The sequence below is a fragment of the Peromyscus maniculatus genome, chromosome 21 (assembly GCF_049852395.1).
Source record: "Peromyscus maniculatus bairdii isolate BWxNUB_F1_BW_parent chromosome 21, HU_Pman_BW_mat_3.1, whole genome shotgun sequence".
Lineage (NCBI taxonomy): Eukaryota > Metazoa > Chordata > Mammalia > Rodentia > Cricetidae > Peromyscus > Peromyscus maniculatus.
Window position 1 is genome coordinate 19410712 of NC_134872.1, and position 16005 is coordinate 19426716.

At 47.2% G+C, this 16005-nt stretch overlaps 1 long non-coding RNA gene across 1 annotated transcript; it reads left to right on the forward strand.

The window, feature by feature from the left end:
* The first annotated feature begins 6660 nt into the window (after positions 1 to 6660).
* On the forward strand, positions 6661 to 9439 carry LOC143269857 (uncharacterized). Its single transcript, XR_013046626.1, has 2 exons — positions 6661 to 7152; positions 8446 to 9439. It is a non-coding gene; the product is annotated as an uncharacterized LOC143269857 (long non-coding RNA).
* Positions 9440 to 16005: the final 6566 nt, after the last annotated feature.

Genomic DNA, 16005 nt, shown 5'->3' on the forward strand with positions numbered 1-16005 from the left:
TAGTGGCTGGCTGTTCTGCTTCTCGGATCCTTGGACAAATTTATTAGGGTACACAATATATTACCACACATCTGTTTCCAGCCAGCAGCATTTGGAAAGCTTGTGGGATGTGATAGAAGTGATGAGGATGTTGAGTGGCATCTGTCTGCATGGGATAGATCTCAAAGAGCCTGGTATTGATCTTGTACAAAATGGGATGTAGCATGAATCTTAAAGGTACTTATTAATAAAATCAAACCTGAGGCCAGTTATTGGGGTCAATGCTGGAAGATCAGAGAAGCAGAACAAAGCCACAGCTACCTCCCCTCGCCAGTTCCTCAGCTGATCCTGTTTCCTCAGGCTGGAAGCCTCTGAGTCCTTATCCAAATGAATCTCAGCTGAACTGCTTCTCAAAAGCCTGAATGCTTAACCAGCTAAAAACTTCTAGTTTCTGGTCTTCACACCTTATATACCTTTCTGCTTTCTGCCACCGCTCCCTGGGACTAAAGGCATGAGTCACCATGCCTAGCTGTATCCTTGAACACACAGAGATCCAGGTAGATCTCTGCCTCTGGAATGCTAGGATTAAAGGTGTGTGCTACCACAGCCTATCCTCTATGTTTAATATTGTGGCTGTTCTGTTCTTTGACCCCAGATAAGTTTATTAGCATGCACAATATTTCAGGGAACACAATACCACCACAGTGGGAGGCTTGGAAGGGTTTAGCTCCTCCCTGTCCAGCTCCTTTTTCAGCCTGGGGGTGATGTGCCTCATTTGTGCTTAAGACACCGCAGAGTATCGATGCAAAAATAGGTCCTTGCCAACCTTCTGGCCAAGCTGAGGGGATGCCTTACTCAGAAGTAGAAAGGCTTGCAGGGCCAGACTGCTAGCTGGAGTCAGGGTCAACCATGATCCCTCAGGGTGTTCACTCCCTCCCTGACCCTTGCTCATAAGGAGGTTGGCTTTCTAGTCCTATACCCTTGGTATTCAAAGTCAGGATGGTTGAACTGCAGTATCTTCACTGTTTGGGTAGAGAGGCAGTCCTCTGTGCCATCTCAGGCCTTCCAATCTCCATCTCGGGTTCAGCAGATTCCAACGTGACGTGTGTGCAGGTGAGAAACACTACCACCCTTCGAGGGCACTGTTCAGAACTGGGAAATGAGTTGATCACTGAAACAAATACTTGTACGAGGTGTTGGGAGTGCACCATACATATTAACTCTTCCTGTTCACCACCAGACACGACCCCACACACTTCTCTAGCCTTACCTTAGTCTGAAACACCCTAGGTATCCAAGAGGATGGCATGTGCTCTGTCATGTAAGAGCCTTTACCCCATTAGTCACAGAAGGTGACCGGATGCTCTTTCTGGGGCTCAAGGCATATGCAGGCATGTCCAACCTTTTGCTATCACAACAAGACACAGTTGGCTACAAAGTTCACACTCAAGAACCATGCAATTGAGTTACAAAAAAAGGTTACAAAAATTCTCAATATTGCCAGGCAGTGGTGGTGCACGTCTTTAATCCCAGCACTCAGGAGGCAGAGCCACGTGGATCTCTGTGAGTTGGAGGTCAGCCTGGTCTGAGATCCAGGACAGGCACCAAAACTACACAGAGAAACCCTGTTTTGAAAAAAAAAAAACAAAAAAAAAAAAAAACAAAAAAAAAACAACAACAACAAAAAAAAACGAAACCAAACCAAACCAAACAAAAATCTCAACATTATAAGTAATTTTATAATGTTGCATTGGACTGGTGGGTTGAACTTAGGCGTCTAATCGCAAAACTCATCTCCTTTTCAGGACACCCCACATTTTATTGAGTAAATAAAGTTCCAGGGGACATTGCTCATTTTGGAGGCGTCGTGGCCTCAGCAGAGTCCGTTTTCACCAACACTGCTCCAGTATTCCCACAGCTGGGCGCTGACTAGAGCAGACTTAGGCAGTGGTCTGTGGAGTGTTCCTCACGCAGCGCTGGGAAGAGCGAACGGTGTTCTGGGTACGTGAGTGGACAAGTGTCTCCGTTTGCTATGGGTTCCTCCGGGGCCTCCTCTCAGCACGTTTGGCTTTCCAAGGAAACATGGCCTAGCACCCAGTGCCTTGTACTCCCCCACCCAGCGTAATGCCCAACTCAGGGCAGACTCCTTGACTAATAGAGGCACTCAAGGTCTACAGCTGAGCCCCTCACCAGAGACAGCGGCCCTGCAGAGGCACTGAGAACGTCGGAAGAGGCCATGAGTGAAGGAGGTTGAGGGAAGTAGCCGTGGGGAAAGAAATGTGTGATGGGAAAAGTGCCGGTTGGTTGCCCTGGGCCTCAGAAGTAGAACATTCAATAACGCCAATGACCCTGTGACAAGCTTTCCTGGTTGGGATTCCCAAGAAGGCGGGCCTCCCAAGGAGACTGGCAGATCTGCTCTTATACCAGCAGAGGGCGATGCTGACCCCGTAGCCACCACAGAGTCTGGCTTCTCAGTGGAAGGCCACCTCAGCCAGCAAAGAGCTTGCAGGGAGAAGGATCTTCAGGATTACTTAAGGAGGGACTTTCCTACCGGGAGATCAGCAGCTTGTATCAACAGCTTAGAGAACAGAATGAAGGAAGGAAAGGAAGGAAGGAAGGAAGGAAGGAAGGAAGGAAGGAAGGAAGGAAGGAAGGAAGGAAGGAAGGAAGGAAGGAAGGAAGGAAGGAAAGGAAGGAAGGAAGGAAGGAAGGAAAGGAAGGAAGGAAGGAAGGAAGGAAGGAAGGAAGGAAGGAAGGAAGGAAGGAAGGGAAGGAAAGGAAGGAAGGAAGGAAGGGAAGGAAAGGAAGGGAGGGAGGGAGGAAGGGAGGAAGGGAGGGAGGGAGGGAGGGGAGGAAGGGAGGGAGGGAAAGAAAGGAAAAAAGAAAAGATTGAAGGAAGGAAAGAAGGAAGGAAGGAAAGAAAACACAAACTCCTGGGCTGCCTCTGTCTCCAATGATTCTGACTTGTGAGATCTGTGATTTTCAGCATTCCTTGGATGACTCTGATTTTGAAAGGTTTGGGGGTGGGGGTGGGGAGCGACTCTGCTTCCCTGAAAAAAAAAAGATCAGAGAGCGTGACTGTTAGTGAACTTTCCAGAAGAGTCAAAGTCATCACATCCTGGCATTCATAACCTACTTCCTAGTGGTCCTCAGAGACAGGAGCAGAGACTCCTGGGATTGGACTTCCCTTATGCCTATAGTAGGGCACAGTTCCAAGACCTCTGGTCAACATAGCACAGACCTAGGCGAGCTGCTAATCCAGAGAGCAACAGCTGCCTGGCTCATCTAACTGCATGCTGTGTGCGCTGATGACCTCATAGCACCAGCTGCCTGTGGCTGACTCCCCCAGGCTCTGCTAACTCTGCCTCTTCCCTGGTCATTTTCCCCAAGCCTTCCTCTGCATCTTAGATCCCATTGCTAGAATCTTGCTGCTCCAGGGCTAGCCTCAGACACAGGATTTCCAAGAGGACTTGAGAGTTATTCTGAACGTGACCTTGAGTGACTGTGGGGGGATTACAGAAGGAGGCAGGCGTTGCGAAGCCTTGTTGATAGGGCAATGAACTTGTGATGAAAGTCCACACACCTGTTTTGTTTTGTCTTGCTGGCCAGCCTCTACTCATAAGTCATGTAGAATGCTTTTGTGTGGAAATAAAACCAGCTGTTCTCTTGGCGACTGTGGCCGGAGCCTGGGACCATTCATCATACAAAACAAAACCCAAATGTCCTTGGGTGAAGGAGACTGACTTGGCCCAGGACAGGTGCTCTGTATGAGGTAGAATCAAACTAGCGCCACTACATTTTATCTGGGAAAGAGACAGGCAGAGTGGACCCAGGAGGGCAGATCTCTGAGCTGGACTCCATGCTTAATGCTGCGAGGGAGGCCCCTTTCTGAGCACGGTGTACCACACTGCATCTAGAACAGAGAAGCCAGACCCCATTCATCTCAATCATTTCCTCCTCATTACTGATGCCTGTGGGCTCTGTGTTTCTGCCTCATGGCTGAAGGATTTAACAGAACGATTGATCTTCAGCTTTAACCGCTCATCCAGGCATCATGAGCACAGTTCTCTTCATCTCCACCCTCACCTCCATGTCTTGGTGCCCCAGGTCAAAACGCTAGGGCCTGCTGTGAGCAGTCAGGTTTACCAGATCAATACTGCATCCCGGAGGAAGGTGCAGTGTTATGGGGTGGGTGATCTAAATAGAGGGTGAAGTCTGAGTGACATTCTCCCATCCTTTGTCACAGTGATGGACAGCCTTGGTCCCACTGCCTCAGATCCTGAGCTCTGAACCCCCAGCCTGTTCTGTGTTCTACATGCTCAAACTGATAACCTGCTTGAGTGGTGGGTTCCAGGATGAAGGTCCTTTCCATCTAGAATGATTAGAATATTTTAGCATTTATAGCCTCGACACTAGAGAGCAGGCAGGCAGCTCTCTGTAGTTAACCTCTTTCAAACAGCCTTCACATCAGGGGTTAGTAAAGAAATGTCTGCACCCAGCTGGCCTGGGCCTCTCCAGAGAGCAAACACGCATCCACCAAGCCCACGTGGGCCTGACTTAAGGCTCATCTGCTGCTGACCGAAGATACCAACACCAGTGAACTTTGGATGACTCCAGAATCCCATCCTGGGTTAAACTTTAGCCGGCTGTCCAGGTGGTAACTCGATGCACATTTTGTTAAAAGGACCCTGAAACCTAACACAGAGCCTCTGCGTACAGTGATAAGAGGCTGGGGATGTGAGGGGGACGGTGTGCAGGCGCAGACTCTAGTTGACAACAGGAGCGCTTATCAGCAAGCAGACGGGGAGCAGGGTAGATTGCACTCTGAAATACCTGAAATTGAGTGATGTGAACCAAAGAACCCAGCCTTGAACTCAGAAGCCCTGAGCCAGCTCTATGTGGCCTGGAGGAAACCTCCATTTTGTATGAATCTTAGGAATCCTTGCAAGTCAATGCAGAAGGCATATGGCGTGGGGAGTGAGTCCCTGAGGTCATCCCCACTTTGATACTAGCCATGTGAGTTAGTCAGCCTCTCTGGGTCTGTTTTCTCAAACAACAAGCTATGTAGTAGAGTGCTTGAGAATGAATTTTAAGTTTCAGACCGAATGGATTTCTAGTCTTAACTCAGCTACTCACTAATGCTTTGACCTCGTGTGTTATTTTTCTCAGTGTGACCCAGTAGGTGAACCTTGCAAGTTAAGGGACAAATGGTTTGCTTTGTTCATGGTTTTGGGGGGTCTCAGCCTTGGCAGCTTGGCTCCACGGGCTTACGTAGAGCATCCTGTGGGTGGGAGCTTATGGTGGTGGCTATTCATTTGTTGGACAAGAAGTAGAGAAAATGTGTACAGGAACAGGCCAGGGTGACCCCCAAGGACATGCTCCCAGTGACTGACTTTCTCCAACTAAGCCTCAACTACCTTTCACACATCCCGATATTACCACCGATTCATGTGTTGATTCGGGGATGAATCCGTTCTTTAGGCCAGAGCCCTCAGAACTGGCTTTGCCTCTGGAGAGGGACTCTCAGACACACCCAGAAGTGTGCTTCACTAACCTGCTAGGTGGTTCTGTTGCTGGAGCCAATCAGGTTGACAATCAAAATTATCCATTATTCTTGGGTAAATACTCAGAGTGCTAGTGTGAAGGCATTCCAGGTAGGAGGGCTGTGAGGACAGAGCTGGGCTCCTAATAAGTGAGGAACAGAAGATACTTTGTGCTCGAGGATGACTAAGAGTCAGCTTGTCAACCCCCTCCCACCCCCACCCGAGACCCCCCACCCGCCTCTCTGTCTCCCAGGTCCTGACTGTCGGAGAAAAAGAAGCCAGTAGTAAAAATTCCATCAGGGTTTTGATTCTGTGTGTTGTCAAATGCTCAAGAATTTCAGGGTTTGCTGGGAAAGGTGGATGGGAGACCTGAGTTGGAGCGATGGGCCACGTGACCTTGTACGTGACGTTGTCCTGTTGCTCTCAGACCTGGGTCTGACTGCTCATGGCAGGAATCCCAGATATCACAGTGGAGCAGACAGACACCCAGCATGAGGGAAGCAGGGGACGGCTCATACCTTGCCCGCAGCTCTGAGAGGAAGGCCCACCCTAGGGTTGGTAGCCGAAAGCGTGTGGTGCTGACCTAGACAGTGCATCTGGCTCTTTCTGCACTTCCTCCAGGCCGGGGAGGAGCTGAGAACCCCCAGATCAGCTGACACTCTAGGAGAAGGGAAGGGCCAGGGTGAGAGAGGGCTCTGCAATGGTCGACTCCAGGACAGCATCATGGAGAGAGGTGTGGTATGAATGGAATGCCTGCCACCTTCAGATTCATCTCCCCTGTGAATGACGTTTGGCGTTGGGGCCTTTGGGAAGTCATCACAGGTCATGGGGGTGGAGTCCTAAGGAGGGGATGTGTGTCCTTTTAAGGAGAGGAAGAAGGGTTATTTCCTTTCTCCTGGAAGCCAATGGCGAAGCATCTGAAACTTTAGAGTGTAAAGACGCCTAGGAATCCATACGAGTTAATGATCTCAGTAAAATGAAACAGGAAGTCTAGGACCTGAAAGGTCACCCAGGGCAAATAAAGACATTTCTCCGTTTCATAGTCTTTTTTTTTTTTACTGGCCCTCCTCAGGACTTTGGGACTTTCTAGTCAAACTCTCCACTATTCTTTACCCAGAAACTCTACCTTTCCAAACAGCCCTTTGCGGGGGCAGGGAGGAAGAACGGAGCCATTGGCTGGGGTCTCAGCCAGGCCTGAGGGCTGGGTGAAGGTAGAACACTGAGTTTATGTAGGAGAGAAAGAGGCACGGGAAGCTGCTTTTTGTTCTGATGAGAAAATAGACAAGCTGGCTGAAGAGTGGGTAATTAGAGATCTTCAAGGCTGCCTCTCCCTGTAATATGGGACAGCTGCTTCTAGTCCCCACATGAGTGCTTTGGCCCCCTTGGAGAAAAGGCAAAGTGGGCAGATGCCCACAGACCCGGGTGGGCATCGCTGCTGGCACAAGGCATTGGCCTGGACCCAAATCCCTTCTTACTGCTGACGCAGAGAGGAGAGGTGTTGGGGAAGGAGAGGAGGCTGGGGTTTATTTAACCAATTCATTCCCACATTTGTGCCCCGCTTCAGACTCTGATGTCACTTCACGGATGACGAACCTGAGGCCTGAGGTTCAAGAGGTTATCATCAGCCTTAGTAAGTGCCTGAGCTAAGATTCTGACCCAGCTCTGCAAAGCCAGACCCTTCCACTCCAAGCTATCAAGGCAGATGATGGCCATACTGTCTCCTATTTCACACGTGCATTCGACATTCCTTCTACTGACTTGGAGCCTGCCTGGAAGTCTGGATTTTTTTTTTTTTTTTTAGATAGCATCTCCCTGTGTATCCCTGGCTGACCTGAAACTCCCTATGTAGACCAGACTGGCCTCAAACTCACAGAGATTCGCTTGCCTCTCCCTCCCAAGTGCTGGGACTAAAGGCGTGTGTCACCAGGTCCTGCCTATGTCTGGATTTCAGAAGTGTGTGGAGTCGTCTAATGTAACTGCCACTCTGTGCGGCTTGTTGACTACTGAGATACTCCGCAACACCTTCCTTTACCCAGTTCCCACAATGCCTCACATCCTCTGGACAGACTTCTGCTATCTCAAGGGTATTCTTGCCTGTGGCTTTTATGCATGCCTTTCCCTCAGCCTTTGGAAGCCCTGTCTCCATATATGTATTCCAGCCCCTGTGTTGAGTCATGTCCACCCTTCAAATCTTAGCTTTGACATAAACTGTCTGTCTCTTATGTATCCTTCCCAAATTCCAGTTCCCACAATTCAGATCTCAGCTCAAGCCCTCCCCATCCCCCACCACTACCCACTGGAGAGTACATCCTTCCCTATCCTCTTATGTTTTATTTCTTTATAGTTGTTGTACCATAAAGATGTTATCCCTGATGCATGAACTGGCTTTTTGGATCCCATCCCCTATGGTGGGATACCTGCTAGCCTTGATGCTGTGGGAAGGGGCTTGGTCCTGCCTCAATTTGATATGCCAGGCTTTGTTGACTCCTATGGGAGGCCTTACCCTTTTCTGAGAGTGGATGGGGAGCGGGAGGAGAGGAGGGAGGGGGGAACCGTAGTTGGTAAAATGTAAAATGAAAAAGCAATCTTAAGAAAGAAAGATGCAGATGTGTTGTTTTCCTTGTGTTTCCCACCACGTTTTGCAAATTCTGTGATTTGGTGCTCGGAGGAGTACCTGGCATATATTAGGCTGGCACCAGTGCAGATAATAAACACTTGCCAATCATGATATTAGTCCTATTCTCAGGGCCATGTCACACACTGTGAAGCAATCTCAGCCTCTCTGCCCTTGACCCTGGACTGTACCTCAGAATTGCACAAGACAGCCATTCATTACTGACTGGACTTAGCAGATGAAACAGGACCTGTTTACCACATCTGACCTATACCATTAATTATGCTGTGTTCTTATTGTTACAACCAGATCCGTGCTGATCTCTGATGCCAGAGACTGAGCCTGTTTCTGTCTTAGAAGTTCAAAAAGTTCTGGATGAATTGAATTGACTTATAATAATACTTGGGTCAAGATTTTGTCAAAGACTGCTGATAAACCAAGCCTTCAACAATGAGAGATGAGAGGCACATGATCAGCACCCTGCTGGCAGAAGGGGTTTCTAGAAGTTACCTCCTGGCAAAATACAGTGGCTGGGAAAGTCAGCTCCAGACCCAGAGCTCTGGGAGTGTGGGCATTCAGTCTGCGTTGACTGTGGCATTTGAACACTGGATACATTCTGTTCTTCTCCATCCAAACATCTTGATCCACGATCTGTATGTGTGGCAGTCAGAGCCAATGGATTTACACAAGGTCGGGCATTTTCTCCAGGCTTAGGTGAAGAAGGACTTTGTTACCAGGTATACTGGTTAGCTTTTCTTTCCTTTCCCTTCCTTTTCTTTCTTTAAGATTTATTTATTTATTATGTACACAGTGTTCTGCCTGCATGGATGCCTGCAGGTCAGAGGAGGACACCAGATCTCATTACAGATGGTTGTGAGCCACCACATGGTTGCTGGGAATTGAACTCAGGACCTCTGGAAAGAACAGCCAGTGATCTTAACCTCTGAGTCATCTCTCCAGCCCTAGTTTTTATTTTCAACCTGACACAAATCAGAGTCGCCTGAGAAGAGGGAACCTCAACTGAATAATTTCCTCTATCAGATTGAGATGTGGACATGTCTGTGGAGAATTGCCTTGAATGGTGACTGATATGAGAGAGGCCAGTCCACTGTGGGTGGTGTCATTCCCTAGGCCTGATGGTCCTGGTCTGGATAAGAAAGTAGACTGAGAAAGCTGGAAAGCAGCATTTCCCTATGGTCTCCAATTCAGTTCATTCCTCCAGGTTTCTGCCTCAGGTTCCTGTCTTGGCTTCCCCTAATATGGACTTGTAATCTTTAAGTCAAATAAACCCTTTCCTTCCAAAGTTGCTTCTGAACAGAATGTCTTATCACAGTAACAGAAACCAAACTAGAAAACTAGGGAATCTAACTTAAGAGAAATGGGATCTGGAGCTGGTTGAGATCTAGAAGGTCCCGATCTCCTGTGTGGATTCTGGGCCATGATATTCCCAATGGAAGCATGTTTTCATATCTGTCTTCTCAGAGGCTTGCTCATTCCTGATGTTCCTAAGACAGGATCTCTCTCTTTCAGTTGGTGATGAAGGCAATCATTTCTACCCAAGGATGATACCCAGGGGACTGAGAGGGGAATTCCATTTTTAGATAGAGCCTGCCTTCACACAGATGACCATTACACACAGAGATTGTCAATGTACCTGTCACTCAGAAACAACTAAGACTTAGGAAAAGTAAAAAGCTCCTCACTAGGAGGAGCTTAGCTGCCTTTCCTCTCTGCACCAGCCAACTGTAGGAAGACCCCATCAACACAACCATCCTATCCTGATACAAATATTTGAGTGAAACCAGAATATCCCATCACAAGAGAGATGCCTCATACTTCAAGCCACTGCCTGCTCAGGATCTGAGCAGGTGGAAGAATTCTCTGTTATTTATGAAAACCTGGGGTCTAGAATAGATCCTAGTCACAGGCACTGAGCAATGGGTATTTTATTTCTTTAAAGGTAATATGGAAGAATAAGATTAGACAGTGAACTGTGGCAATCTGGGAGGAGTTAGAGGGAGGGGTGAGAGTGGAGAATTATGATAAAGACACACTGTGTGGAATTCCCAAAGAATTAATAAAAATATTTGAAGAAAGAAATTCTATTTAAGCTGGGTGGTGGTGGTGGTGCACACCTTTAATCCCAGCACTTGGGAGACAGAGTCAGGCCTGTGTCTGTAGCTGAAGTTTTTCTGTGTCCTGGCCTGCCAGCAGTCGGGACAAATCTCTCCCACTCTTGTCCCCCAAGTAAACACACAGAGACTTATATTACTTATAAACTGTATGGCTGTGGCAGGCTTCTTGCTATCTGTTCTTATATCTTAAATTAACCCATTTCTATAAATCTATACCTTGCCACATGACTCACTGCTTACTGGTATCTTACATCATGCTTCTCCTCGTGGCGGCTGGCAGCTGGCAGCGTCTCTCTGCCTCAGCCTTCCACCTCCCAGCATTCTCCTCTCTCCTTATCCCACCTACACTATACTTCCTGCCTGGCTAAACTGGCCAATCAGCATTTTATTTATCTATCAATCAATCAGAGCAACACATTCATAGCATCCCTTGCAGATCTCTGTGAGTTCGAGGCCAGCCTGGTCTACAGAGTGAGATCCAGGACAGGCACCAAAACTACACAGAGAAACCCTGTCTCGAACAACAACAACAAAAAAGAACTATTTAATTTTTTTTTTATCTCCTTTGTTGAAACGAGGTCTCACTGCAGTATAGGCTAGATTGGCTTCAAACTCTTAACAGTCCTACAGCCGCAGTCCCCTGAGTACCTGTGCCAGCTAGACCCGCTAAAACACAAATTTTGAAGCTTACCTCAAAGCTTTAGTTTCTGATCTTTCAGACTGGTTCTCTCATACATGGGTGAGAGAAGGTGGCAGAGGTAAGGGAGATTTAGAATTTAGATTCTGGGCATTTTCAGAAATTGTCATTGGTTTACCAGATGTGTGTGGCAGAGATTTGCCTAGGTTAATGCAATTCATTATGTTATGTTTTTACACGAGTTAGGGCAAACCAGTGGTGGTGTATGATAATTTGTTTGTGCTCTAACAGATAAAGCTTTCCTGGAGATCAGAGGGCAGAGCTAGCCACTAGTTAACCATAGAAGCCAGGCCGTGGTGGCAAACACCTTTAATCCCAGCACTTGGGAGGAGGAAGCAGGGAGATGAGCAGCTCAAGGCCACCCTGGGCTACTCAAGATTGAACCAGGCTAAAGGAGAAACAGAGCCTTTAATGCCAGCACTAGGGAGGTGGAGACAGGATCTCAGCTCCCATTTGGTCAGAGGATCCATAGAGGTAAGGAAGTCACTGGTGGATGCTCGTTTGCGTCTCTGATCTCCAGGCAAGCTTTATTTGTCAGAACACAAACAACTATCACACAACACAACGGCACCTTTTCAGATACAGTCTTATGTATGTTTGATGGGGGAATGATTGTTTAAGGTTCTGGGACTTGGAAAAATTTAGATGAACTTATATTTTGATGTTTCTCAAATTGACCTGAGAGGTCTTTTTGGGGGGTAACACAAGGATGAGTTTTCTTCAGCCACAGTTATTCCCCAGCACAGGGTACTTCCATCAAGGTGCCTCTTCTGCTTCGGTCTGTGCTCTGTTCCCTCGACAAAGTACCTGCAGTACATTCAAAACAAACAACAGATGTTTATTTGGTCCGTGATTCCGGGGTCTGGCAAGTCGAAAGGTGGAAGCCGTAGCTATGGAGGGTCTCATGACTTTCAGTGACCTGAGGGAAAAGTTGAGGGGCTCAGGGGGCGTGTGTGGGAAGAGACAAAATTTGAGGGGCAGGGTTGATTTTTGTATCTAAACCTAGTCTGAAAGAGACTCTGCATGTGACCTATAGAAGGTCTCACTTCCAAATGCTGCCACTATGGCAATCAAATTTCAACACAAGTTTCAAAGGGGACAGAGTATATCAAAGAGTTTGGGGGAGGGGCTTGGGGAATCTCAGAATAAAGATGATGAGGTGGAGGTGATGGAGCCCTTTCAGGTGTCCTTGGCTTAAGCTCCTCTTTCTCACACCCCTTCCTCAGGGGGCCCCCACGCCCTCTGTTTGTCTTTAAGAGCTCACATCCAAGACTCATGGCAGGATTTGCTGTGTGCTCTTGGGGCCACTGTCCTAATTCTCTTACCTCAGAGGGCCTGGGCTGCCTGGAGGACACTCCTCTGCTGCCCCCTGCACCACCAGAGTACTTAGCCCAAGGTGACCTAGTAATCTGCTTCCCCAGCATCTTTGAGGCCAGTTGAGTAGGACTTCTCAGAATCACCCCCTCTCCGGCTTGGCTTCTTAACCTGCCCTGCTGCCTCCCTTTCTATTCACCGTCCAAGGGCATTTCCCAAGTAAATCATTTGTGTGTGAGCCACCTTCATCTCAGGATCTGTGTAAAAAAATGCTTCGAGAATAGAGGGAGACAGATGCAAGACACTTACCTCAGTGCATGGCTGTCACGCGAGGCTCCAAATATCATGTCTAGTTAGGATGGTTCTCTCCTTCGTCTTTTGGGCTCTGGTAGAGTAGTGCCAAGGTGTGCAGCATTGGTCCACCCAGTTGGGTATAGGGAAGAAGGATTTGAGTGAAATGGAAAGAGCATCAAGAAAGCGTATTGTAAATAGCATACTGGAAATCCAACTACCTGGGCTCTGTATGTAAATGTATGCAAATGTATGCAAAATGGGGGCAATAGAAGTCAAGGGAATTGGCATGGCTGGGAGATAGAGTAGCATTCTCCCCTCCCTTTCCCTTTCCTTCCCTCTGCTCCCTCCCCTCTTACCCACCCGGCCTCTCCTCTCTTCCTTTCACTCTGATTGGCAAGTCCTTTATTCTAAGAATTAAATATTTCAGCTGTTTTTCACTTAAAGAAATCACCCAGGTTTCTAAAGTGAAGGGGAATCTTGGTGGTGGTGTGGATGGGGTCCAAGCATTCAATGTGGGCAAGGCTGACAGAGCAATCAGTGGTCCAAGACCCTCATCTGTGTTAAGTGGTGGTATTTGCCACCTGGGACAGAGCACTAGGAGAAAGAGAACGTCTTTCTCAAGACAGAGTACGGAGGATTTGCAAGGCAGTGTGAACAGTGGCAGGTTATATTTTCTTTCTTTTTTTAAAAGATTTATTTATTTATTATGTACACAGTGTTCTGCCTACATATATGCTTGTAGGTTAGAAAAGGGCGCCAGATCTCATTATGGATGGTTGTGAGCCACCATGTGGTTGCTGGGAATTAAACTCAGGTCCTCTGGAAGAGCAACCAGGGCTCTTAACCGCTGAGCCATCTCTCCAGCCCCAGGTTATATTTTCTTGAGCTATGTGTAATAACAAAATTAGAAGGCAGTTTTCAGTGTATGTGGACAGGCTCACTCAGGAATTATTTTCCCCTGAGCCCCATGATATAATTGGCAAATAAAAGTTGCAATTGCACAGATGTATAGTGTGCAAGATGATGATGTTTTGATACCTGTATTGTGAATAGATTAAAAACTGGAGAGTCCTTCAAAGCCAGGAAACCAGTGTCTAAGGGACTATGGGAAAGTAATCGTCTTGGTTTCTTGCTGCTCATGAGGGTTAGATGACCTTAAAAAAAGAGAAAGGCCAGACATGACCAAATAACTCATCCTTATAGCTCATAATATGCACTGTCAGGAAAACCTATTAAAGCTTCTCAGGTGGCAGGAAGCTAAACCTAGTTTCTCCTCTTGCTGGTCAGAGGACAGTCTGTCGCCTGGCTGGGTCAGAGTCTGCCTGCATCTGCTGAATCATGTTGTTTTGGAGCAGCAGTAGGCCAGGGCTTTCATCATCAAAGCCAGCATTTCCATGCAGGCCCATCTGCTCTGAAGGTTGTGATTAGTTATGTCTGGAGAGGAACCTGGAATCCTTATTTGGATTTTGATCCTAAGGCATGGGAAAAAGGCTCACTGTAGGAAAGGATCAGGATAGGGGAAGTGTGTGTGTGTGTGTGTGTGTGTGTGTGTGTGTGTGTGTGTGTGTGTGAATTGACCAGCATTCCCATCACCAATGGAATGGGAAATAGAATGGGCATGAGTCCAGCATTGGTCCACCCAGTTGGGCATGGCAAAGAAACATTTCAATGAAATTGAAACAGCATGGGAAAGTGTATTGTGACTATCACGCTCAAGATCCATCCACCTTGGCTTTGCATGAAAATGTATGCAAAATGAGGGCAACAGGAACCAGCAAAACAGAAGTGCTTAGAATATTAGGGGGCAGTAAAAGTCAAAGGTTGACAGCACATACTATCATGTGGCTGGGTTTCTAACCCAGAAAATCATCAAAACACATGAAAGAAGGTGTTTGTGGGGAAATGCATTGGCAAGACAATTATGACCTGAAACACACCAAAGGACACCGGCGTGTTTTAAGGGCAGAGATTGTGAGGTTATGGGAGAAACATAAAACTTGCATGAACCAAGGAAGACACTGCAACTAGATGCTAAGGAGCATGGCTACTGCAAGTTTCATGTCCCCACGAAGAGACTGGAGGCTTCACAAGAGAGTCCTGCACTGACATGGGTTGGCTCTGTCTGGCCTCACAGTGTTCTCTACCATGTTGTGACACAGTCAGGTGACTCTCCCTACACGCTAGCAGATGCTGGCCACATGCTCCTGGACGTCTCAGGCTCCAGAGGCCAGAGTCAGATAAACTCTTGGTGTTTGTAAGTTTGCCCATTGTATCATCCATAGCCAGTTATTGCAAGGAATATGAAAGTCTTCATTAAAAAAAAAAGCCAATGAGGTTTTGAGATATGGGGTCACCTTATAAATGAGCACGTTGGAAGAGAATACCTCCACGGCCTAAGGTGCTTAACTTAACTCCCATGCTTTTTCCCCAATGGCTCCTGCCTCTTTGGCATCTTGGTTTTGCTCTGTAGTGTTGCTTTGTGATAGCTAACTGAAAGTTTTACAAACAAATACACACACTGCATATGTGTGTTCCTCATGGCTAACCTTTTCCTCAACAACTTTTAGACAACAGTCAAATGCATATATATATATATATATATGTACACATGCATGCATTTCTGTCTGTATGTATGCGTGTATGTGTATCTATTCTAGAAAGTAATTCAAGGGAAAGGCTTGTGAGTCTTGACTTAGAAACATTCATTTTAGAAACACTACACTTACCCAAATCCCCAAACTTGGGATTCGGTTGGTTTTCCCCCTGTACACTTCATTCTGTTTAGCCTGTGTCCGAGACAGGAGAACTGAATTTGTACAACTTGAGATTTTAGAATCATTGGACTTCCGCATTTTACTGTTCACAGAATGTTTCAGCTCCTTGAGGCCAGTAGGAGCTGTTACGCCCAAGACGCTTCTCTAAGGGTGTTGAGATCCCTGCAGGCTGTCCAGCAGAACTCTGTGAGGGTTTGGACTGCACTGGAGTGCCTATGTGCAACATGCCACAGTTGGGACTCATAACCATTTGAAAGGTGTGAACACATCTCTATGCTGGTCTCCCATGACTGTTTCTTACAAGGGTTGACTCTTTCCCCCCCGGAGTTACAAAAAACTCAGCCACTCTGTGAGATCTTCTTAAAGATCTTACTTCCTTGAGGCTTCAGTAACCTTATATCTACATGTTATAGACAGATCCTTCCAGAGTCTTCCTCGGACCTGCTTCTGAAGGACTTCTTCACATGGGCCTACCAATCCAGACCTTTGATTTAAATGCTGTCAGAATTTTCCAAACTCTGATTCCAACCATTCCAATAGAACAAAGATGTCATGCTCACCTTTCCCCAAGACCACACAATGCCAAGTGACACATGGTACTGTCCGAGAAAGAGCAAGGTGGCCCATACCTCATCTATATGTTGGCCTGGGGATT